This window comes from Dipodomys spectabilis, unplaced genomic scaffold, assembly GCF_019054845.1.
Source record: "Dipodomys spectabilis isolate Male_0828 unplaced genomic scaffold, ASM1905484v1 ptg000197l, whole genome shotgun sequence".
NCBI classification, from domain to species: Eukaryota; Metazoa; Chordata; class Mammalia; order Rodentia; family Heteromyidae; genus Dipodomys; species Dipodomys spectabilis.
Genome location: NW_024870874.1, coordinates 821,500 through 845,922, shown reverse-complemented (window position 1 = coordinate 845,922; position 24,423 = coordinate 821,500). Strand labels below are relative to the sequence as shown.

Here is a 24,423-nt window from a genome sequence, read left to right as displayed (position 1 = left end):
GTAAAGACCTGGGTCCTGAAGAAGAGAGGGGTAGCCTGATAAGAGCCCATGTGGCAAGGCTAAGGAGTATGAGAATTTGCTTAGTTACAGAGTGGAAAGTCAAAATAGAATAAGGACTAACCTTTAACCCAAACGCTCCTTAATCGATCACAATAAACTAATGTGTAGTTAATCTTCACAGGTGAGCCTCAACTCTATAATTTCCAGCCCCTAGTAGAACTCATGCCCCTTTTACTTATGCCTATATGTGCTCATACCTCTCTAACACAGTTCAGACATCTGAGATCATCCTTTAGTTAATTATTATACTTGCTGCACTGCTGCTGTTCCCACTAGACTATCAGTTTCATGAGGACAATGGCATGATTACTTTATTTGCTGTATTATTTCCAGAATTGGGATAATGGCTGGTACCAAGTAGACATATGGCAGGCTCTTAGTAAATGGCTCTTTTCTGGTGGTTCCATTGCAGTAAATGGAAACATAGTCAAAAGACAGGAAAATAAGTTTCTGATGAAACTATGAGTGAGATGAGGGAAGCTGAAGAGGATATGTTATGACTGGTAAAAGGAGATGAGTTTATTAATAGTGCTTTGCACTAGGTGAAAGGCAATGACTACACTAAAGGCAAATAATCGCTCTCACATAAGGTTTGGACAGGATTTCTGCAATAAAAAGCGGCAGTAAGAGACACAGAAACACTTCCCACAAGTTTTGAAGGGTAGAAAAAAGGGCAAGGACACAATGGAGACCTTGACATTACATTAGGAAAACTGATAGGCCTCTACATATATGGGAAAAATAATGGGGTGAAAAGATTTTGCTGAGCTTTATTTAGTTACAGTGAGTTTTAGATGATTCCATGAAACATCAAAGATGGCTGAGACAGCAAAAGAATGCTGCTTAAGTATTTTTATTTTATAACAGTGGTATATTTTTTAGTTCACTATGAATATGTATTTGACTAATTTTAAAACACTAAGAAAAATACCACAGACTTGGAAGGCAGAGATCAGCTGGATCACAGTTGGAGGCTAGCCCAGGCAAAAACTTAATGTGACCTCCTATCAACCAATATCTGGACTTGGTATACATGCCTATCATCCTAGCTATAGTGGGAAGAATAAACAGAAGGATTGGTGTTCAGACTAGCCTGCACAAAAAGCAAGCCCTTAGCTGTCACTAGTAGTTCATTCCTTTAATCCTAGCTACTCAGAAGGCTGAGACATGAAGATTGAGGTTGAAAGCCAGCTTGTAGAGAAAAGCCCATGAGACTATGTCCAATTAACCAGAAAAATGTTGGACTGGAGGTATAACTCAAATGGTAGTGCACCAGCTATGAGCAAAAAGCCAAGACAGAGTACAAGGTCCTGAGTTCAAAACCTAGCACTGGCATAAAACAAAAACAAAACAAAATAATATAAAGCAAAAAGAGATAGAAACATGGTTCAAGCTGTAGAGTGACTGCCTAGCAAGTGCTCCTAGTTCAAACCTCAGTACTGCCCCATCCAATTATATATGGTAGAAAAACATGCTAACAATACAAGTTAGTAAAGAACCTGTTTAGCAAGTGCAAAGTCTTAAGTTCAAACCCCAATACCACTAATGGGGGAAAAAAGGAGGAATACATAACAACAAATTTGCAGTACTTTTTTTTTGGTCATGGGGCTTGAACTCTGGGCCTAGGTACTGTCCCTCAGCAATTCAGCTCAAGGCTAGTGCTCTACCTTCAGCTCAAGGCTAGCACTCTACCACTTGAGCCACAGCGCCACTTCTGGTTTTCTTGTGGTTTGTTGGAAATAAGAGTTTCACAGACTTTCTTGCCTGAGCTAGCTTTGAACTGCGATCCTCAGATCTCAGCCTCCTGAGTAGCTAGGACTATAGGTGTGAGTCACTGGCACCCAGCAAACTTGTAGTACTTTTAAACTCAAAGACATCTATACTACTAATCTGGAGTTATGTTAGTATGTAAAGAAGGAATTACTAATTTCAAGTCTGGTTAAATGTGACAACACTGGTTTAAATTTATACATATTGTATGTGGCTTATGTACCTAAACATAAATTTCTAATTATCACCACCAAATTCCATAGTATTGTTTGCTTTTGTGAGCTAGACACTCAAACCAGAGAAGGGAATATATGGCCCCCAGATATATGACAGATAATGCTTCTCTTCAGCTTCTGGTGCTCATCTGCCTGCATATAATGATATTCTACATATCCAAATGGCCCTTAGCAAAATAAGAACCCTGGAGTTCTTAATTGAATTCTTATTATGTATTAGTAACATCGTATCTCTGATTTCAAATGAATTTAGCAGATTTCTAAATTCAACTGTATAAACACCTAACTGCATAACACATTAAAAAACTCCAATCTCTATAACATTTTTTTCTTTCTTTTCTTTTTTTTTTTTTTTTTTTTTTTACCATTTGTAGGATGAGAATGAAAAAGAAACATTCACCAAGCAGCTCTATTATGCAAAGTTGGCTCAGAGTAGCTGCTTCAGTCAAATCAACTTGTCTGGGGCAAATTCTTTCTCTTCTTCCACTCATGTGTGAACTTAAAAGGAAGCAAACCTTCTCTAGCTGTCAGGTTCTCTCTCTTCATGCAGTGACAAAGCACATCAACATGAGATGAGCAAAGTACCTGGAGATCAGAGCACACAGTAGCAACAGAAAGAGCCTCCTGGGACTAAGGCAAGAGCAAAAGTATTTTCCCAATGTGGCCTCCAAAGTGGAGAAATATTGAATGCTTAGGTGTCTGTATAGCCATACATCCATTTACTATCTCCTACCAAAAGTTGGGTACAGGATAAAGTATATGGTTCTTTGTAAGTAACTGACCCTAAGATTTTATAGCAAATGGTGTGATTGGCAATTTCAGACTGGGAGTAAGATGAAAAGCTATATACTTTAGTGTATAGCTAAAACTGTAAATGGAGATTACTTGGTGTGCACTCATTATTTCTAGTTATCCAAATATCTGTTTCTCTACAAGATTATAAGCTGTTCCTATTTCCTAATGTGTGTACATATGAATGTGCAATCATATATGGCAAGAGAGAGAATGTTCAAAAAATATAGTCTATTTATGTCTGTCATTCTTCTTTCGCTGTCACTTCCTGAATAATTCAGTTCTAACAAGGAAGGCAGCAGGATGCTGGAGTCAAGAGAGAAAATGACATGGGGAAAGAATGGTACCAACAGTCTAGATCAGCTTATTAGCCTACCACAAACAGGGAACAGAAGAGCATAGATCATGTCATTATGCCAAGAGGTGCTCAAATAATGAAGAGGACAACATGAAGGGATTCCCACTGTTCAAAACTGGAAAATTTTAAGCATCAAACAAAACATAATTCTAACATTATAATCTATTAAACAGAAATCAACACATCTAATGATATAAATTTTTAAAATGAGTAAATAGATGAGGAGAAACATCTTCCTTGTAATAGATAGCCAACTGATGAAGAGTGAAAAAGGATGGATGAAATTATAAAATCACCAGTTGGCAACTACTATAATAATAATTTTCATTCAGGAAATATAAATAGATGCTAAAGCAAATGAGTGAGAGGTGTATGAGGAATAAGTTATTATATAGTCTCATCATACCACCACCAAAACATGATAATTAAGAGATAATGGTAATTTTACAGTGGAGCAATCTGGTAAACATGACCTTAAGTAAATGGCCGTAGTTAACACTTTCAATAATGTAGTAATAGGAACTGTGTTACCTTACAGGATGAAACAAGAACACATTAGTTCCATGAAATTCCTAACAAAAATTCCTGGATCATAATCTCAGTCTAATTATAAGAACATGTTAGAAATCCTCAAATTGAGAAATATTTTACAAAATAATTGGCCTATAATCTTAAAATATCTAGGCATTAAAGGTCAAGGAACACTGCGTAACAAAAAGAGAATAGGGATTAAGGAATTGTGACAGCTCTTTCTGTTTTCTATCCTGGGACAGCCTAGGGTAAAAAGGAGAGCTTCACATCTGCAAGCTCTGCCTCAACATATCCTGAAGGAGAGAGAGATTGGTCTCAGTAACCCAGGTGTCAAGCTGGCTAACAAGACAGATACCTTGTGCTTTCCAAGTACACTATCAGATCCTTCAGTATCAAGACAGAAGAGTATCATCTATTTCAGTGTCTGGAGCCAAAGCCAAGAAATCTTGGAAAAAGGTTTAAGGATGCAGAAGTATGTAGGAGGAAAAAAATACCTTTTCAAGTACTGGAAAACGCTGATCTGGGGATAGAATATGACCCAAACATTAGTATCTATGGCTTGGGCTTCTTGGTGGAGCCAGGTAAGCCAGATTTCAGAATCACAGACAAGCATAAAACATGATGTACTGGGTCCAAACACAAAGCCAGTAAGCAGAAAGTCTACATGATGGGACTATCCATCCCTTTCCATCCAAAAGTCTAATAGAAAGTTTTCAGCAAAAAAAATCCAATATGTGTGTGCGCGTTCCAAATTCTATACAGAGAGAGAGAGAGAGAGAGAGAGAGAGAGAGAGAGAGAGAGAGAGAATGTATGTGTGTGTGAGAAAGAAGCAGGGGGATAGAGAGATATCTGAAAAACCAAATACATGATTCTGAACTAGATTGGTTTGCTTTAGGATAAAACATAAACAGGGCTTTGATAGTTAAATTTTTATGGTTGATACAGATGTTCTTTTAGAAAATACATATTAAATATTCAAAATTAATCATATATTGTTATTTCCAAATGAGTTTTGAAAAACTCCATGTTCATGTTGTTATACTGAAGTATGAAATTATTTTAAAACAGAAAATAAATAAATGAAATGAAAAGATGACTAGAAGAGATATAAAAGAGATAGGTACAGAAATAGGTATTTTGGTAGACATAGGAATACAATTCACAAGCTCCCTAACCCACCAATCCAAACCAAAAGCTCTCCAATGTCACTGACCCTACATGAATTCAACTTATTGTTCATCTACTTGTTCAATTGAGTACCTCTTGGAACACTGTGTACTAAGTTGAAAGGAGGTAAGATGATGGGGAAAAGTGTTCCTGGCAGAGAACAGCACATTTGAGTGGCAGCACAGTTAAGCATCTGAAAGTTGTACTATGTGTCATGATTGCACAGTAGCCATACAGTCTAGTCTCCCATCCTTCAGGCTTCCCATTCCTTCAATCCATTTCCTGCTTGCTCTTAAATACAGATAGAGACATTCTCTCAATGCTCAACTATTTTATGGCCCCACTGTGATTAGGAAAAAGGTCCAATTCCCTCATGCCCAGGATCTGGCCCTTGATTTTTCTTTTTCACCTTTCAGCTATAAGTCTTTCCTCCCTTTTCACCTCTTCATCTCCAACTCTGTATCATAAAGCAGCTTTCAGAGACTCAACATGCTTCCTCTCAAGGTGTGCTGCTCTCTGCAGTGAACACTTTTCCCCATCCCATCTCATCTTCATTCAAGAAAATGCTTTGTTGATGTTAGCTTTTAAGTATGCTGTTGAAGTGTTTATTTCTAGCTCTGATGTTTCCTTTATACTTAGTTTTAAGGTGCAAAGTTTTTAATAAAACTCATTAAAGAAGCCCTATAAAAATCTGTTGTGGCATATGTATTTCCAAATTACATACATCTATTTGTATGTATGAATATATGTGCATATATGTATAACTAACATACCCTTGTGTATATGTGTGTATATCCCACCATAAAAAAACTAGAGTTTTGGCCCCTGTAACAACCAGAGGTATAAATGGGATCTGAGTTCACTGTGTCAGATTTCTGCTTCCCAGCCCTACCTGTTTGCCTCTGTGTACACCACTGCTGAGGACACACATCCAACCGCTCTGCAGCCCTGCACCATGAGGGAGGTTGTGTACATACAGGCAGGCCCGTGTGGCAACCAGATTGGCGCAAAGTTTTGGGAAATGCTAAGCGATGAGCACAACATTGACTGCACTGGCAACTACTATGGAGACAGCAGCTTACAGCTGCAGAGAATAGAGGTGTATTACAATGAGGCAGCTGGCAACAAATATGTTCCTCGGGCCATCATGGTGTACCTAGAGCCTGGCACCTTAGACTCAGTGAGATCGGGACCATTTGGCTAGAGCTTTAGGCCAGACAACTTCATATTTGGCCAGAGCAGGACAGGCAATAACTGGGCCAAGGGCCACTACACAGAGGGAGCCGAGCTGGTGGAGTCGGTGTTGGATGTAGTGTGGTGGGAGTCAGAAAGGTGTGACTGTCTCCAGGGTTTCCAGCTGGCCCACTCCCTGGGAGGTGGCACCAGGTCAGGCATGGGCACCCTGATTCTCAACAAGATCTGAGAGGAGTATCCAGACCACATCATGAACACCTTCAGTGTCATGCCCTCCCCCAACGTGTCAGAACCATGGTGGAACCCTACAACATGATCTTGTCTGTCCACCAGTTGGTGGAAAATGCAGATGAAGCTTTCTGCATCGACAAAGAGGCCCTGTAGGACACCTGCTTCCACACCATGAAGCTGCCCACGCCCACCTATGGAGACCTGAACCACCTGGTGTCAGCCACCATGAGCAGGGTCACCACCTGCCTGCACTTCCCCGGCCAGCTGAATGCAGACTTGTGCAAGCTGGTGGTGAATATGGTGCCCTTCCCCCGCCTGCACTTCTTCATGCCTGGCTTTGCGCCCCTGACAAGCAGTGCCAGCCAGCAGTACCATGCTCTCTCAGTGCCCAAGCTCACCAGCAGATGTTTGACACCAAGAACATGATGGTCGCCTGTGATCCCCGCCATGGCCACTACCTGACAGCGGCTGCCATCTTCCGAGGCCACATGTCCATGAAGGAGGTGGATAAGCTCAACATGCAGAACAAGAACAGCAGCTACTTTGCAGACTGGATCCCCAACAACGTGAAGACGGCTGTGTGTGACATCCCTCCGCATGGCCTCACGATGTCAGCCACCTTCATCATGAACAACACGGCCATTCAGGATCCCTTCAAGCGCACCTCAGAGCAGTTCATTGCCATGTCCCAGCGCAAAGCATTCTTGCACTGGTACACGGGCGAGTGCATGAGATGGAGGTCACTGAGGCTGAGAGCAATATTAATGACCTGGTGTCCCAGTACCAGCGGTACCAAGATGCCACTGCTGATGAACAAGGGAATTTGAAGAAGACTTGGTGGAGGAAGAAGTTTAAGACTTCCCATTGCTAGCAGTGCATCAGGAGTGTTAGAGCCTGCCTACTGCTTCTCAAATGAATGGTGCTTTCCTGAGCAACTGTTGTCCTTCAGTGGGGTCCTTGCTGTGTATTATCATGCACAGCCTTTCCTGTCAGGAACTCACTGATGGTGAATGTAAAAATGCAGATTTCTTTTAAATATGATTGTTTTAAAGCCCTATTTATATAATTAAAGAAGTATACATTTTTAAAAAGACAAAAAATAACTAGAGCTTCAAGTTTTTATATTCCATTCTATGGTCACTACAGATACTATATTCTTTTTATTTTGACAAGGGTAAATGTATTTAATATCCACAAGACATGGTTTTAGGCCATTCAGAGCAAGTTATAAAAAAATTCTATAATTGATCTGACCTAGATTCATTTCACACTTAGACAAGATGGGTACAACAAGCTGTCTCTTAGGAGGATTAAATGAGACCCTAGACAGTCACTTCTTAAAAATCAGCAAAACTACCATCCCAAAAGAGAACAGTTAATCTCTGGATAAGACTTTGCCAGTTAGTATGTGAGTCTACACAAGAGATTATACACTAAACATTGTTATTGTTGTTGCTGCAGGCACAGAAGGTCAATAATGTGGATTAACTAGGATTAAAGTATTATTTTCTGATTAAATTTGTGGTTCAAGTTTCTAGGTACTTAAAAATCATGTTTAAGATTAAAGAAAAATATCAGTTTAATTTAAAATTAATAAAAAGAAAATAAAGCAATACATTCAAAAGTTTAAAAACCATAAGTAAACTCTGTAAAGAAAAATAAATCTTTTATTATATATATACAATAGCATGTATATACATGACTTAGCTGTATTTTCTTACTTCTGAGAAAGTAATAGATAATATATGACAAAACATTAGACATGTACACATAAGCAACGGTATTCAGATGAGTAAGTAATATAAGTGGTAAAGAATGATTGAGAAGGCACATAGGAATATAAGAGAAAAATATCTGAAAACAAATATGAAAGTATTTCCCCCTCATTTCCCTTGATGTTTAGTTTTCATTAATATCTTAAAATTTTCTCCCCAAGCTATTATATTCTGAGAAAAAAAAAAATAGAGAAGCGGGCTGGGAAGGTGGCTCAGTGGTAGAGCGCTTGCCTTGCATGCATGAGGCCCTGGGTTCGATTCCTCAGCACCAACCACATAAGCAAAAAGCCGGAAGTGGCGCTGTGGCTCAAGTGGTAGAGTGCTAACCTTGAGCTGAAGAGCTGAGGGACAGCGCCCAGGCCAGAGTTCAGGCCCCACGACCGGACCCAAAAAAAAAAAAAATTAAAAAAAAATAGAGAAGCAAAAATGGAGAATAATCAGAGAGAAGTTTAGAAAATGAAAAAATGAAAAAGTTAAAAGATAGCAAATGAAGTTGTTTTAATAACTACTTTGCCAAATGTGAGAAATTATTTTCATATTATAAGATGTCATTTTGTTGTTGTTGCTGTTTAATGTGTGCTTTGCTTCATCATTCACAATATATTTTATCATACACAATATATCTTACTAGACGAGTACAAGAAGGCAGTGGGACAAACAGGACTGAAAAGCACTAGCGGCAGGACTTGGAGAGCACTGGCAGTGGACTGGTAGAGTGCTATCAAAGGCTATCCATAAAGGCCCAGCACTAAGCACAGCTGACTCTAGACTGTCTCTCTCTGAGTTGAGTAGGAAACTAGACCCAGAGTCTTGAGGTCAAATCTTTGACTACTGAGCCACTCTCCCTCCAAACCAAAAATTTTCACTTGGATATATTAAGTCCCAGTGTAAAAATATTAGTAAAATGAAGACACAAGGAAATATGTCTCCCCCAAACAACAACAATTCTGCAACAAAGGAACTGAATGTAAGTAAAGTAGATAAAATCTCAAACAAGGATTAATGACAACTAAGATCAATGAAATTAAAGAGGATATGAATATGCTAGTACATATGATAGTACATGAACAGTATGTAGGAAGATATAATAGTACAAAAGTTAAATGACAACGTCTTTCTAGATAGAAATGTTGCAGTGTATCTTAAGAAACTTTGAAGGGTTTATAAACTTTTACCAGCAAAACCAATTTTAAGATTTATTCTAAGCTAAGGTCAGAAATTTGTTAAAATATTTATACAAAGAAGTTAATTATACAGTTATTTCTAAAAGCAAAAATCTGGCAAAAAATAACTAAATGAACAAATTATTTATCCATATAATTGGATATTATATAGCCACTAACGCTTGACTAAAAACTTATTAATGCAGTCATTTGTTGAGTAATGACAATTCAGGCAATGAGAGACTGCATATAGGCTGTCATAATAAGCATATAGGAGCCAGGTATGGTGGCTCATGCCTACATATAATCTCAGCTACTGGGAAAGAAGAGCATCATGGCTGAAACCTAGCCTAAGCAAAAAGTTAGCAATGTTTTATCTTAAAGAACAAGCGAGGAGTGACAGTATCTACTTGTAATCCCAGCTGTTCACGAATTAAAAGTGGATAGATTGTTGTACAAACTACGTAGGAATAAACTTGAGAACCTACCTATAAAGTATCTAAATGAAAAAGGGTGTTGGGCATAGCTCAAGTGTTAGAACATTTACTCAATTCAAGACCGTGAGTTCAAACCCCAGAACCACTAAAAATGATATAAAAAGTATTCATGGAGATCATTACTATGAAAGCAATGGTCACTGGATTTGACAATGAGGTTAGTGATAGCTTTGCCCTATGAATTTCAATACAATGAAGAAGACAGAAATGCATCACAAGAAAGCAAGGATGGTGATGAAAGAAAGTAAAGGTGAGAAGGAAATGAAGTGGCACAGGAGACAGTGTCAGATGGTAGCTAGGGAAGCTCAAGGAAGCTAGGAAGCTCACCTTTTCTGGCAAAACTCAGTAGGAGATTATCTACTGTGTCTAAGAAAGAGGGGACTGGGGCTGGTGTCTGCCAGAGTAAAGAGGTTTGGGTTTACTCTTGTAGGAAAGTGGTGGGTTGGAATAAATACAGATAAATTATAGGATTATCAAGGAGCTTTGTAGTACTCACAGACAAAGAATCTCTTTTAATTTTTAAATATTGGCTATATTCTCTTTCGTTAGCTGCCAAGGGTTGGGGGGAAAAGCAAATGAGCCAAGCAGCACCATAACTATGTAGTATTTAACTGTCTTTCTTTGTTTGTATGTAAAACTGGTTCCACTCTACACGTGAACAAAGACTGAGAAAATAGCTCTTCTAGAGTATTCGGCTAGCTGAGATTTGAATCCAGATCTTTGTATTCTAATTCTGGTAACTAGGATTTCCAGTAAACTCCCACTGCATTGTGCTTCTGTCTTCCACCACTGCTACCCTGAAACCTGACCCAAACCAATTCCTTAATTACTATTCTATCTTTTCAATCCATCCCACACTCGCCTTTGTACACTACTTTGTCCATGTTCTACAGACTCAGGGGTCTATGCAGAAGTCACAGAATGGCTTCAAACTTGCACAGCTGCTCAGAAAGGGGAAAGAAAAATTTAGTGCCCATCAGAGTCATTTAAAAAGGAACCAAGTAACAAGCTGAAGTCCTGTTTGTCATTTAGAATGAACCCGGGCCTGATGATCAATTGTTTTCTAGGATTTCTGGTAAGAAAGATGAAAAGAATCAGCCCAAGAGTCAAAGAAATTACAGCTGGACCAATTCTTTTCTAAAACCTCAGTCCACTATAGGATCCTTCTTCCATAATGCCTCCCAGGTTGGGGTTGAAAGAGTGGCAATATTTAAGCAGTAACACCTCATCCCTTCATCCAGCTCTCTAAACTCTATCTGAAATCAAGTCTTAGAGTCTCCTTTAGAAAATCATCCATATAGTATGTTGTTTGGTGCTGCATACCTGCAATCCCAGCATTTTGAGGCAAAGGCAGGATAGAGTTTGAGATCAACCTAGACTTGTAATACTGTCCAAAAGAAAAAGAAAAAGAAGGAGTGGGAGAAAACCAGTCTATGATAAAGGGTTTCAGCAAACCTGAAACTGGTACCTTTATTTTGCCTAGCATGAAACTTTTGTTTTAAAGTATGTTGAAGATCCAGTATAAAAACTCACAATGGTTAAGTGTCTAATAATAAATCTTGATTATTTGTGAATATAACTGTTTAGTTTTATTTTTTTTTAATTCAGCTCTCTGACCTTGAAACTGTTATTTTGCTACTGTAGACTGTGATGTAAATTAAGGCATTTCTATTCTTATTTCAGTCTGCTGCATAAAGTAAGTATATGCTTTTGAAAGTCAGCTGACAGGGCTGGGAAGGTGGCTCAGTAGTAGAGCGCTTGCCTTGCATGCTCGAGGCCCTGAGTTCGATTCCTCAGCACCACATAAGCAGAAAAAAAAAAGCCGGAAGTGGCACTGTGGCTCAAGTGGTAGAGTGCTAGCCTTGAGCTGAAGAGCTGAGGGACAGCACCCAGGCCCAGAGTTCAGGCCCCATGACTGGACCCCCCCCCCCAAAAGAAAGTCAGCTGACAATCTAATGTTGGTTGCACTTTTAACTACAACAAATCTATACTTCTGCAGCTTTATTTCATTATTATTTGACTAATACATTTTAAAACTTATCAAGAAAAATGTAAAATTATAGTTCTTATAGTTTCCAGTTTCAACAACAATACTCTAGCATTTATATAGAAAGTGATTCATATAGAAAGTGATCCTAAAGATCACTAAATTGCTTATTGCATTAAACTTAACATAAATATAACTGTACAATTTGTCATTGTAAACATTATTTTGAAAGCAGACCTTTCACAAGCTACATCATCTTAAACACTGGACTTTATAGTCTGGACTTCTTACAGAAACAAAGACTTATTCTATAGAGAGCATCGCATGTTTTTCTAGAGCTAAAATGATACTGCGAAAAAGCAAAATCCTGCTACCAGAATTATAACAATATTTCTGATTTTAAGTATTAAAAATGAATACATTGAAGGTGAAACCTTTTCTTAAAAATAAAGCTTCTGTTATATTTAACCCACTTTCACACAGTTTTTCTTAATTACACTACAGCTGTCTGGTAAGGCACAACTGACTACTTCCATCATGAAAACAAACTGTACCCTACCATCTAAAGTTCTCGATTAAAAAGCAAGGGTTTTTGTGAGCCCAGAGAAAACGGGTGCAGCTGCTCCATTTCACGAGGCAGGCACCTCTAGTCCATTCAGCTGTGAAGAATGGCAATGACTGTAAATTGTTCTTCCTGATCGGTTCCACAATAAAAACAAACCACACTACTTTCAATTTTTCAAAGCCAATTTTTTTAAGCCTCCAGTACATTGGAAACAAGAGTTGTGTTCTTCTGATTCATGGCCTTTGATTTCTACATAAACGTCCCTGTATGCATGTAAAAACAGGTCCCTGCAGGATACTCACAGACTGTATATATTAACTTACCAGATGTACCAGAAGATAGAAACGCCATCAGCCTACCTTTTAAAGCAAGATACTCTTTAACAGCTTAAACTGCCTGTGACTAAAGGATGACTGCAAAGAACATACGGTATGTGGGGAAGCATTAGGTAGTTCATGAGAAACTTCAGCATGTTCACAGAAAGTGCAACAAATGGTTTTTGAACTTGTATAGTAACAGTCTCTACTAAAATCCATAGTATTAAATTGAGGTCAAGGCACACATCTGCATTTTGCAACTAAAACACTTGAAATCTGATAACAGTCAAAATAATTGATGATACAGCTTTGTTAAGAAATTCTAAATGCTCCCAACTTAGCTCCAATAGTTAAACTTGAGATCTCCAAAGTATTTTTCTTTAATCATATACTTAGCAATTAAAAATATTGAGTATGTCTCACCTATACTTACTCCTCTATATTTACATAAATCATACATAATCTGCTTACTTACAAACATGAGCACTGTACTAATATGTAATACACATTTGAAACATATGTGAAAGTAGACAATTGTTAAGAATGGACTAGAAATAATTCACAATAAAGGTTTTAAGACTTTGCACATTTCTAGAAAGTACGTTCAAATGGCTCCTGGCACACCACTTCCTTCCTTCCCACCCATGTGCATCCTAAGTGCCAAGCTATATCTTGAATGCCTGTGGATGAATTCTTTCATTCACATTCTCTGAATACTGATTCTGTAAATTTTACCTTTGCTATCAAAGTTTTATTTTTCGTGGAAAACTAAAGATATAAAATTTATAATAGTTTTAATTCAGACTCATAATGAGGATTGCAATGGAACTTAAATGTTATCAAACAAGGAAAATAAACAAAACAAAAAGACCAGGTCTATAAGTCCCTCCCTTACTTCAATGAAAAACTGCTGATATGAAGCTGCCAAAGGTTCCTCAAAACCACAACCAAAATCACCTAAACGACAAATAGGTTCCTTATGAAAACAACATCTAGAAGCTGCTTCAAGTAACTGTACCCTCTAACCATGCTGGCCTTTTCCATAAGTCACCTGCTGATAATTTACCTTCCTAGAACATCTACAAATCCATTCTTTCCTGAAACCTTAGCTATATGTATTTCAGACAAAAGAGTTCTCCAAGTAACAGCTCCTTGTTTTAACCAGTCCCTATAAAAGGCAATGCAAATGATACATTCTGAGTAAATACCACTTGTACCAGTTTTTGCAAAAAGCAAAACAATCATTTTTTACACACATGTGAACACACATGTGTGTGAACACAACACAAATATACCTCATGCTTGTCTTGTTTCTCCTCACTTGATCAGCCACTCCACCAATGAGCTGGGTACAAAGTAGGCACTCCATAAGCATTTGTTTGGGGAAGGGATCAAACAAAGCAAAACCCACCCTGATCTGCTTCTCAGTCAAGTGAAGAGGAAGGCACAATAGGTATTCACTGTGTGTAATAAAATAAATGTGAAATATTACTAATGAAGTCCTTTTCATAACACATCCATTCTAAAATTGAAAACACAATTCTCTAAAGTTCTCTAAAATATTTCTAAAATAGAAAATAAACTTAAAACAAAAACAACATAAAGAACACTTGTTTTTGAAATGTTTGTGGAAGCTAAAGTCCTGAATTAAAAGAGTCCTGAATTAAAAGAGCAGATGTATGGAATGTTCACTATGTCTACTATTTCACTTACCAGGTTGCCCTGAAATAAGTGTCTGAGATTCATTCTGACTGGTGTGCCCAAATGTGTAAATTACGCACACATAAATGCTAAACTTCTGGATAAAGCAGTAAAAGATCACTACTCATTCAGCAATTCTTGATTCAGTCCTCACACTCCAATCAGCTCCATCCAGTACACACAGATGCAAAAGAACTAATTAATTGTTGAATGATTAATTCAATAAACATTTCCTAATAAATTAAAATTTTTGGATATTGAGGAAATACAAAGATGAATAAATAAGAAGGTCACAGTCTGGGGAAAGAGGAAAGCATCGTTAAAATATGTACATAATTATTAAATACATCATAGTAAGAGCTCTAATACATTTGTACATTCACTCAACCATTATGTTGAGGACCTAGCAATTAAAAAAATGGAAACAACAAAAATAATATCAAAGAGCTGAATTAATAAATGATCAAACAAAATGAAACAAAAACTGAGGGCAGGAGTCCTCAAGACAATTCAGCTGAACCTTGGAGGATGAACAGAAATTTATGGGCAATAGAAGAATAGTAGTGTATGTCCAGGATGCAAACTGCAGAGATAGGAAGATGGAGGTGATACTACCTCAAATGCCCTTCCATTAGACTCTGAGAAAAGAGAAAAATCTTTCTAAAACTGTGAGGGCGAAAAAATTAGGTTTTCTTTTATGAAAAAAAATGAAGGCCACTTTTGTGTTTTTGTTTTCTAAAAAAAATAAAATTTTGTAGGCAATAATTTTGACTAATATTTCACTTTAATTTGGATGAACCTGCCAAGTACTAGGTAACTAATAAACGAGTAAGTAAGCAAACAAAATTAAGAACTGAAACAAATTAATACATAGGCCACTATATGTCAGAATTACGTTTAATGGGGAAAAAGTATTTTGAAGGTAGACTAGTTCTGAATAAGGAAAAAAAATCATAATGAAAAAAGTCAGCATGTATGTTTCCCTTTTTTCCTTTCTTTTTTCTTTCTTACCTTCCTTCCTTTCTTCTTTCTTTCTTTCCTTTTATTTGCTTCTTCTAATTCTTTTAAAAATATTTATTATGTAGGGCTGGGAAGGTAGCTCAGTGGTAGAGTGCTTGCCTTGCATGCCTGAGGCCCTGGGTTCGATTCCCCAGCACCACATAAGCAAAAAGGAAAAAAGCTGGAAGTGGCGCTGTGGCTCAAGTGGTAGAGCGCTAGCCTTGAGCTGAAGAGCTGAGGGACAGCACCCAGGCCCAGAGTTCAGGCCCCACGACTGGACCCCCCCACACAAAAATAATATTTATTATCTTAAATATGACACAAATTTGTGTGTCATCTTTGCACAAGGGCCATGCTAATCTTCTCTGCATTGTTACATTTTAGCATATGTGCTGCCAAAATAAACGCCAGCATGTTCCCTTTAATACTCATAGTATGTAATGTGTATGTCAGAAATTAATATATCTACAAGAAAGCAAATTACTAAAAGTGGAAAAAGGCAAGAAAGCCTGACAGAGGCTGTCAGCCAGATTGCTTGAGATCTCATTTAACATTGCCTCCTGGAATCTTGAGCAAGTGACTTAATCTCAGCTCCTTTATATATGGAGTTACAATAACATCATCAACTTCAAAGAAACATTTTGACGGTTAAACTCAATGATACATGCAAAGGTCTTAAAAATAGTATTTTGCCCATAAGCATTAACTGTTATTGAAGTAGCAGTGGTCATCACTGCCATTATATCCTGGGACTAAGTACTGTATCCATATTAGCCTCTAAGGATCTCCTGGAAAAAAATCTTTAGCTACTTATTAACTCTATGAAAATGCTGTTGTGCAGTACTAATGCTCTAGAGTTGAAGGTAAAATAAATATTAGCAATGCAGATTGTTTAATCTTACTTTTGGCTAAGAGCTTAATTTCTTGGAATGCTCACTATTCATAATAAAGTCATGCCCATACACACTCATGTCATCTTTAGGGGGTGAAAGGATTGTGAAAGGCACAACTTGAATCATTTGTCTGAAACATTTCTTCAATCTAGAGGTTCTGTAAAAGCAGAATGAGGAAGCAGGCCTATAGAATCCACTAGAATATGAACCCCAGTAAGCGAAATGAAGGCGTTTGTCCTGTTCACCATTGTGTCACCAACATCTAGGTCTGTGCCTGAAACAAGGCATAATATAAATATTGTGTTTCCAAATTAATGTCTAAACATACAAATGATCAAATAGGAAATTCTAGATATAGTAATGAAAAAATGAGTGTTAGGAAAGTTTTCAAAACAATCACATCTTTGAGCTTCAAATGAAATGTTGAGTTTACTCTCAATATTAACCAGCTTACAGTATCAAAGGAAAGAAAAAATTAAGCACCTTAGAGAAGCTGGTGGTGATTGCCTAAAGAGAATTACATGTTTTCCACCAAAGCCGCACCTGCACCATTTAGAATAATCAATTCAACAAGAAGCAGTTATGAATATATAAATTATAAGGGGAGCAGGGGTTCCTTTATTATGCAGTAACAGCAAGTGTTTCCTGCACTTGCACCTGGTATACTACTTCTAAACTACATGAGAACCTATTTTATTCATGACTGTAAGGTCTGCTCCTGGATGGGGAGCAGACTCCACCCTCCTCGCAGCAAAGTCTCCGCCCAGTTACTTTCATTACCTAGGCAACTGGCACACCTGGAAGAGGTCATATCTGCATCCGATGAGGTCACATCTGAATTTGATGTGGCCACACCTTTCTCCACCTATACCCTAAATAAGGCCTAGCCCAGGCCTAGATGCTCTTTTCTAGCTTTTTTCTCAGCTCTTTTTCAGCTCTTTCCTTCTCTTCTCTTTCCCAGCTCTCATTCCCAGGCCTTTCCCAGCCATGTGGAGGGCCAACATGGCCTGGTGCCAGCCAGAACGATGAATAAACCTACCCCTTACCTGAATACCACATGTGTGGTGCTGTTCTTACTCGGCTAACTCTTTTTAAAAACCTAACAATGACCAAGTTTGAAACCTGAGGTAATATCAATTTATTGATCAAATGAACTTAATGTTAAACAGTAAAAGTTTTATTTCCAAGTATAAATAGCCTGAAAATGTAAGTAATAAATATTATGTCAAGGGACATGTCTTGGATAAGCAACAACTTAAAATATATTTTTGAAAATTGATTGATGGAACTAATCACCTATGTCCCTCTGGAGGAAAAAAAAAAGTGTCTGCTGCTTATTTGAAAGGTTGCTCCATTATAATAACTACCACTGCTTCATTTGTTCATCCTTTGTCCCTCCATTTCTGTGTTGCCCATACCTTCCCAAAGACAGATACACAAACAAGACAAAAAGGAAACAAAAAGAACTCATTTCCATTTCCTGCTCCAGTATAATCCCATGTCATAGCACACTCACTGTCACAATTTTAGTAAAGTAAGAAAACTGTCACAGTTGAGTTCTAACTACTACATCTAAATTCTAATTTAAGAGTCTATCTGAGGGGCTGGGAAGGTGGCTCAGTGGTAAAGCACTTGCCTTGCATGCCTGAGGCCCTGGGTTCGATTCCTCAGTACCACATAAGCAAAAAGAAAAAAGCCAGAAGTGGTGCTGGGACTCAAGTGGTAGAGTGCTAGCCTTGAGCTGAAGAGTTGAGGGACAGCTCCCAGGCCCAGAGTTCAGGCCCCATGACCAGACTTCTCCCCTCCATTCCCCCCCCCTGCCCCCGCAAAAAAAAAAGTCTATCTGAAACAAATGTTCTGAATCTGACTAAAGTTATTTTTCTATTATTAGAATGATATGTAACTAAGGAGACTGGTGTTCAACCATTTATTACATGCTTGAGAATTTCCTTGGCTAAGTTTAGTAAGTATGTTCCCAAAGAAAAATATCCCGGGGATGGATGAGGGGAAGTCTTCTAAAGTTTTAGAAGGACATTTTAGTTTTAGCAAATAAAATAGATACGTACGGATGAATACGCCTGTAAGAATCCCAGGCTCACTTCTAATTAGCAGCTCCTTTTCTCTCCTATCTTCAAGAAGCTCATCTCATCGTTCTATTCTACCACCAGATCTTCAGGATACTCACACCAGTCTTTCTCCTCTGCTTTAAGTACACTGTGTTCTGCAGCGCTCTTCAATGTTGCTACTGACTTCCTTCCTCGGATTCATCTGTTAGGTTAAATGTACACCACCTCTGGACTTCCATTTTATTTAACTGTTATAATCAGTCTCAGACAATTGAAAGCCATGTGGACAGGGCTCTTCTCTATCTTGCTTGCTCTTATCTATCTTGCTTACTACATATTATATTCCCACACTCTAGCACAATGCTTAGAATCAGATCAATAAATATTTATGAAATATATGAATTATCAGCCAACCATAATTGTTATTCATAACAAGAATGCGAGTTTTACTAGGTGCTGATTGCTGATACCTGTAATGCTAGCTATTCAGGAAGCTGTGACTATGAATTATGAGGTTCAACATCATCTCCAATCATCCAGCAAAATGCTGGTCTGGAGGCATGGCTCAAGGTGGTAGAGTGCCAGCCATAAGTAAGAAAGCTCAGTTAAGAGCCCTAGGCCCTTGAATTTAAGCCCTAGTACTGGAAAACCTCTCTCTCTCTCTCTCTCTCTCTCACACACACACACACACACACACACACACACACACACACACACACACACACACACACACACACACACACACACACACACACACACACCTCATTTACAGTCCTCAGTACAAGCCTAACCCTGACACAGAAACAGAAGTTAGGGGAAAAACAAAGGAGGGGGTAGCAATGCTCGATAGGAAATGAGCTCATTACCTTGCTCATGTAATTGTAATCACTCTGTACAGCATATATATATATTTTTTTAAGAAATGATAAATGAGTACATAAATAAAACTTTAAAAACTACAGTCTCTAATTTAAAGAGGCAAATTTTAGGGTTTTAGTATGAAATTATAAAATTATTAAATATTCTTTATAGTTTATATCTTTTCATAAGGTTTTTTATAAACTAGTACAGAATGTAAATTTTATCTAAATTAGTTTCTGAGACAATCAGGATTTTATTAAATATTATTATTTAGCACAAGAATATTCTGCTAGCACTGAAGGGAGTATTTCAAGGGAAAGATTTTAAGACCCGTTGCGTATTTCACTGGTAAAGAGAGAGACCAACAAATAGTAAAGTGTTAAGTGACAGGCTATGAGTGAGAGTTAAATTTAATTCCAGTTTTGATCAATAAGAATGTTGTCCTCACTGGTATTAAGAAGAAATCTGTGTTTTGTTGCTTTTTTTTTAAATTGTTGGTAGGGAACACTAGGAATAGGACTTTAATCACCTACATGTGAGAAGTCAAAACATCGTGTTTATCTATACATAAAAAAATAAGAGTCATATTAAGAATGAGAGCAAAAAAATGTCATCACTAGTAGGCAGTGACAGATGAAGTATAAGTACAATCAACACCAGGACAGAATAGCAGGTATACACAGGGAAGGAAGTGCTTTGAAAACAAACAGCAGGCAAGTTGCTGAGATAAGAGGTAACACAGTCAAAGAAATTTTAGATGCCTAGATCAAAAGGGGTGCTAAGAGAAAGGGCAGAGTTCCTTGGCAAGGACATCTGGAGTGTTCCTGAGTGTATACACTGAGCCACAGATTGTAAACAATGAGGCAGAGTAATCTAACCAGTACAGACAACAGTAGAAATATGATCTCATTGTTAAAACACGCTGTTTCCAATCATTTGTGGCACTGTTACCTACTGGAGTTTTTCATGAAATCCAAATTATTTCAAGTAATCCAGTTTCCACCGTTGCCTTAAAATGCAATTTCACAATGTGTACAATTGGCCTAGTTACTATGAAAGAGTTCATACTATCCCACCCTTCCAAGGTTGCTCATCTTAATCTAAGCAAACTGTCTCAAAGAGTTTGTATCTAAGTAATAACTTGGTATAGTTTTATTTCTTAACCAAAGTAAAAAAAAAATCTCACTTTAAAATGTTATTTTTATTAAGTCAATTATTCTCTTTTGGCAGTTACTGAAGTACTCTAGGGATAAAACTCTAGAGATAAAACCCAGAACTTCACTGGGCTTTGGTGGCTCACACCTGTAATCCTAGCTACTCAGGAGGCTGAGATTTGAGGATCGTAGTTCAAAGCCAGCCTGGGCAGGGAAGTCTGTGAGATTCTTATCTCCAATTAACCACTAGAAAACTGGAAGTGGCAGCTGTGACTCAAGTGGTAGAGTGTTTGCCTTGAGCTGAACAGCTGAGGCCAGTGCCCAGGCCCAGAGTTCAAACCCCATGACTGACAAAAAAAAACAAAAACAAAAACCCAGAACTTCACATATGCCACACAAATGTTCTACCAATGAGCCATACCCTAAGTTCCAAATACTATAATTTCAATTTCCAAATTACTCAAAATGCTGGTTTGCAAGTTCTTGGGCTGGTAAAAGACAAACATAGTCTTACTATTGACAATTCCTAACGACTTCTGCTTTTCTACTTTATTATAATGAGTTTGCAAGATGACCTCCCAAATGTCAAGGGTTCTTTGTGACTGCCATATCCCATTGCAACCTCCTGTCTACTTTGCTATCTGATATTACCTGAGCTCCCTTTCCACATTACAAAGCATTTTTTCTTATTGAATATCAATTTCACATTGTTTGCACCTTGGTGTATTAGCTTGCATTTTCTTAGAATGAATCTCAGTATTTCCTAGAGTATATCTAAACACTTCTCAGCATCATTGGACACTTCTCTCACTTGCCTGTTTGAGATGATACCATCTTTATTATTTTCTGTAAATTGAATGACATTCTTCCTTTCTAATTTTTTACTTTTAATGAAGATATAAAGGAAAATATACAGTAAGGAAAAAGCTGCTTCAACTTAGTAAGAGTGTATTTATTTAGTTATAGTAAATCATCATTAATAGGTTAGTAAGCTTGGTTTATTTATTATACACATCACCCAATACTACTAATTTTATGTCCAGCTTTAAGCAAACATCAAGATTTTCCAGTAGCATTTGATTTTATATGATGTGTATAATTGGCTCAATTACAATCTCTTTATTCAGGTTTTGAGATTAAACTAATATATAGATAATGATTGTTTAAAAAGAAGCAATAGTAGCTTTTTAATTCAAACATCAGACCTTAAATACATATTTAAATTAACATTTTAATAACACTGAGTTTCCAATGACTACAAAAGTATCAGGTTTTAAGTGAATAAAAAGTAATTCTAATTATCAATGATTCATATTCAATATTTTAATTACTACATAATTGGACTTATGAACATTACATATACTTAAAAAAAATCTTACTAGATTGTTTATAACTTTTCTTTCCTGTGCTCAAAACATTTTAAGACACAATTTGGCTAGGGAATTTCAGGATATGTATTTCTTCAATATTGAATTTACATAAACATAAAACTGTTTTATATTCTTGTTTATTTAATATCACTCTGCTTTCTTTTGATTGTGCTAGCTTAAAAGCATTTTAAAAATCAAACACGCTAAATCAAATGTTATTCAATGCATTTAAAGCTATATTCTATTAAAATATAAGTACAGATTGTGTGCCTTTGACTTAAAACAACCTTTGAAGAAAAAATACACTAATACAACCTAGGAAAGTTACGAGTTAAATGTGCATTTCAGGAAAGAAATATGGCAAGTAAATGTATGTGGGCCAGTATAGAGTGATGTTTACATAGGGACTCCTGGTTCTGTACTATATTATGACCCTTGTCATCGCCTGCCCTGAAGCAGTTACATATGTCTACTTCTACTAAGCAAGTTTTTTCTGTAAGGCAGAAGCAAACTAAACCCTTTGTATCTTGCCTGAAGCCTCTCATAGCACTTTGCACAAAGTACCCATACAATGTCAAATTATCAGAAGAGCCAAGTTCTTAACTTTGCCTTGATAGACAGCACCACAAATAAGGAAAAAAGCTAACTTAGATGAGTGAATTGTAGTAGTTAGAATGTTATAAGTAACATCAAATGAAAATATTAAAATGTGAAAAAATTAATTTACTTAAACCAATTTCAAAATAAAAATTTAAAAAGAGAAAGTAACCTTTAAATTTTTACTTTATTCTTTTAATTGTTATTATGTAAAAGTGATGCACTGAGGGGTTACAGTTACATAAGTCAGGCAAAGAATATATTTTGTTTGGCCAATGTGACATCTTCCCTCACTCTCTCCCAGTTTTTCCCTTCCATCTCAACTACAAATTGTATAGTTCATTTGAAAAAGTAACTTGTCTATTCTTCCCTAACTTAGAGGCTGGGAAGCTTTAATTTTGTTTGAAAGTATTTTCTGAATGAGATGCTTCCATATGACAGAGACATGGTAAATAATTTATAATAATCCCAGAATAGGTGCTCCAATAAAGATAACCCATTGTGTAGAAAATATACTCTAAAACAAATGTTTTTAAGATCAGTCTTGCCTTAGCTCTGGACACCAATAGCTCCTGGAAAACCTGAAAAATGATCTTTTAAAGGCAACAATTTGTAATTCAAATCAATGTATATTTCCTAAGTAACTAATGTGTACAAAAGAGTAAGCATGGAGATCTGAGTACCTACAAATGAGATTAAGAAGTAATGTTCACAGATAAAGGAAAGGATAGAAGGAAGTAGTAAGTGTGAGAAAATGAAGGATGGTGTAACAGTATTTAAAAAGAAATGTACTCATTACTTTACTTATGTAACTGTAACCCCCTTGTTTTACAATAAAATTTTTAAAAGTTAAAATTTAAAAAAGATAGAAGTTGTATGCAACACAAAAGAATCTATCAACATTCCCAGATGTCCTAATGGGTAGAGAGCTGAGATTCTAGAAGAGATAAGTGAAAAGCATTGGAATAAAAAAACAAAATGATAAGCTTAATGAAATGCCTGAATTAGGAACGATTCTTGTTTTGTAAACCTATTCCCAAAGAAGAGGTTCTACTTCTATTGAGGTTACTATCAATTTTGCTATCACACAGATTTGAAGTTTCTTCCTTCCCCTTTGTTAACAAATCCAAACACTCTCAACTATATGTAACTAGGGTTACAGATTGTTTACTAAATAAATTGTTTTGGAATACACAAGGGTGTTACATCTGAGAAGAGCATCCACACCACAGGTATATGTTGTGTATTTGTTTTAACCACTTTCCAGCAGATGGCAGTCAAGTGTCTTATTCTAATAATATAACAACAATGTCACAAAAAAGCACTTTCCTAAATCCTATCCCACAAACCTCTGAAAACAACAACAACAACAAACCCACCAAAAAAGGCTAGGAATGTGGCTCACTGGTAGAGTGCGTACCTAGCATGCATTAAGCCTGGGGTTCAATTCCTCAGCATCACATAAACAAAAAAAGCCTGAAGTGGCACTGTGGCTCAAATGGTGGAGTGCTAGTCTTGAGCAAAAAAGCTCAGGAACAGTGCCCAGGCCCTGAGTTCAAGCCACAGTACTGGCCAAAAAGAAAAACAAAACACTGAAAGAGGGATCAAACTTTTCTTTGCAAAAAGTCTTTAGTGGTTCCAAGTGCAGAATTCTGTCAAATCAACATTCAAGTCTTGGATACTATGTTCTTAATTTTCTCTTTCATCTAATCTTTCACTAAAGATACCCTATACTTACATTCAAATCTAATTACTCGCTGTCTTATATATGCCTTATCCTTCCTACTTTTCATTCATTTATGTGTTTATTATGCGGGTGGCAAGGCTTGAACTCAGGACCTGGAGCTTTATTTTGGCTCAAGACTAGCAATCCACTGCTTGAGCAACAGCTCCACTTCTGGCTTTTGGGTACTTAATTAGAAATAAGAGTCTTATGGACTTTCTAAATGGGCTGACGGTGATCCTCAGATCTCTGCTTCTTGAGTAACTAGCATTACAGGCATGAACCACTGGCACCTGACCTTGTCTTTCTACTCTTATTCATACGATTTCTTCTTTCTGAATTATCTCCAAACTATCTTCCTGTTAGAAACTCTAAATTATATTCAGCAGTACATTAGGGGTGATGTTTTGGATAA

General features: G+C 37.1%; 1 protein-coding gene and 1 non-coding gene across 5 annotated transcripts in view; both read right to left on the bottom strand.

Moving 5' to 3' along the window:
* Umad1 (UBAP1-MVB12-associated (UMA) domain containing 1) overlaps positions 1-24,423 on the bottom strand; it is a 161,608-nt gene that overhangs the window by 62,172 nt on the left and 75,013 nt on the right. The window lies entirely within an intron of this gene.
* Positions 15,647-15,752, bottom strand: LOC122121897. The gene has a single exon (XR_006150050.1). It is a non-coding gene; the product is annotated as a U6 spliceosomal RNA (small nuclear RNA).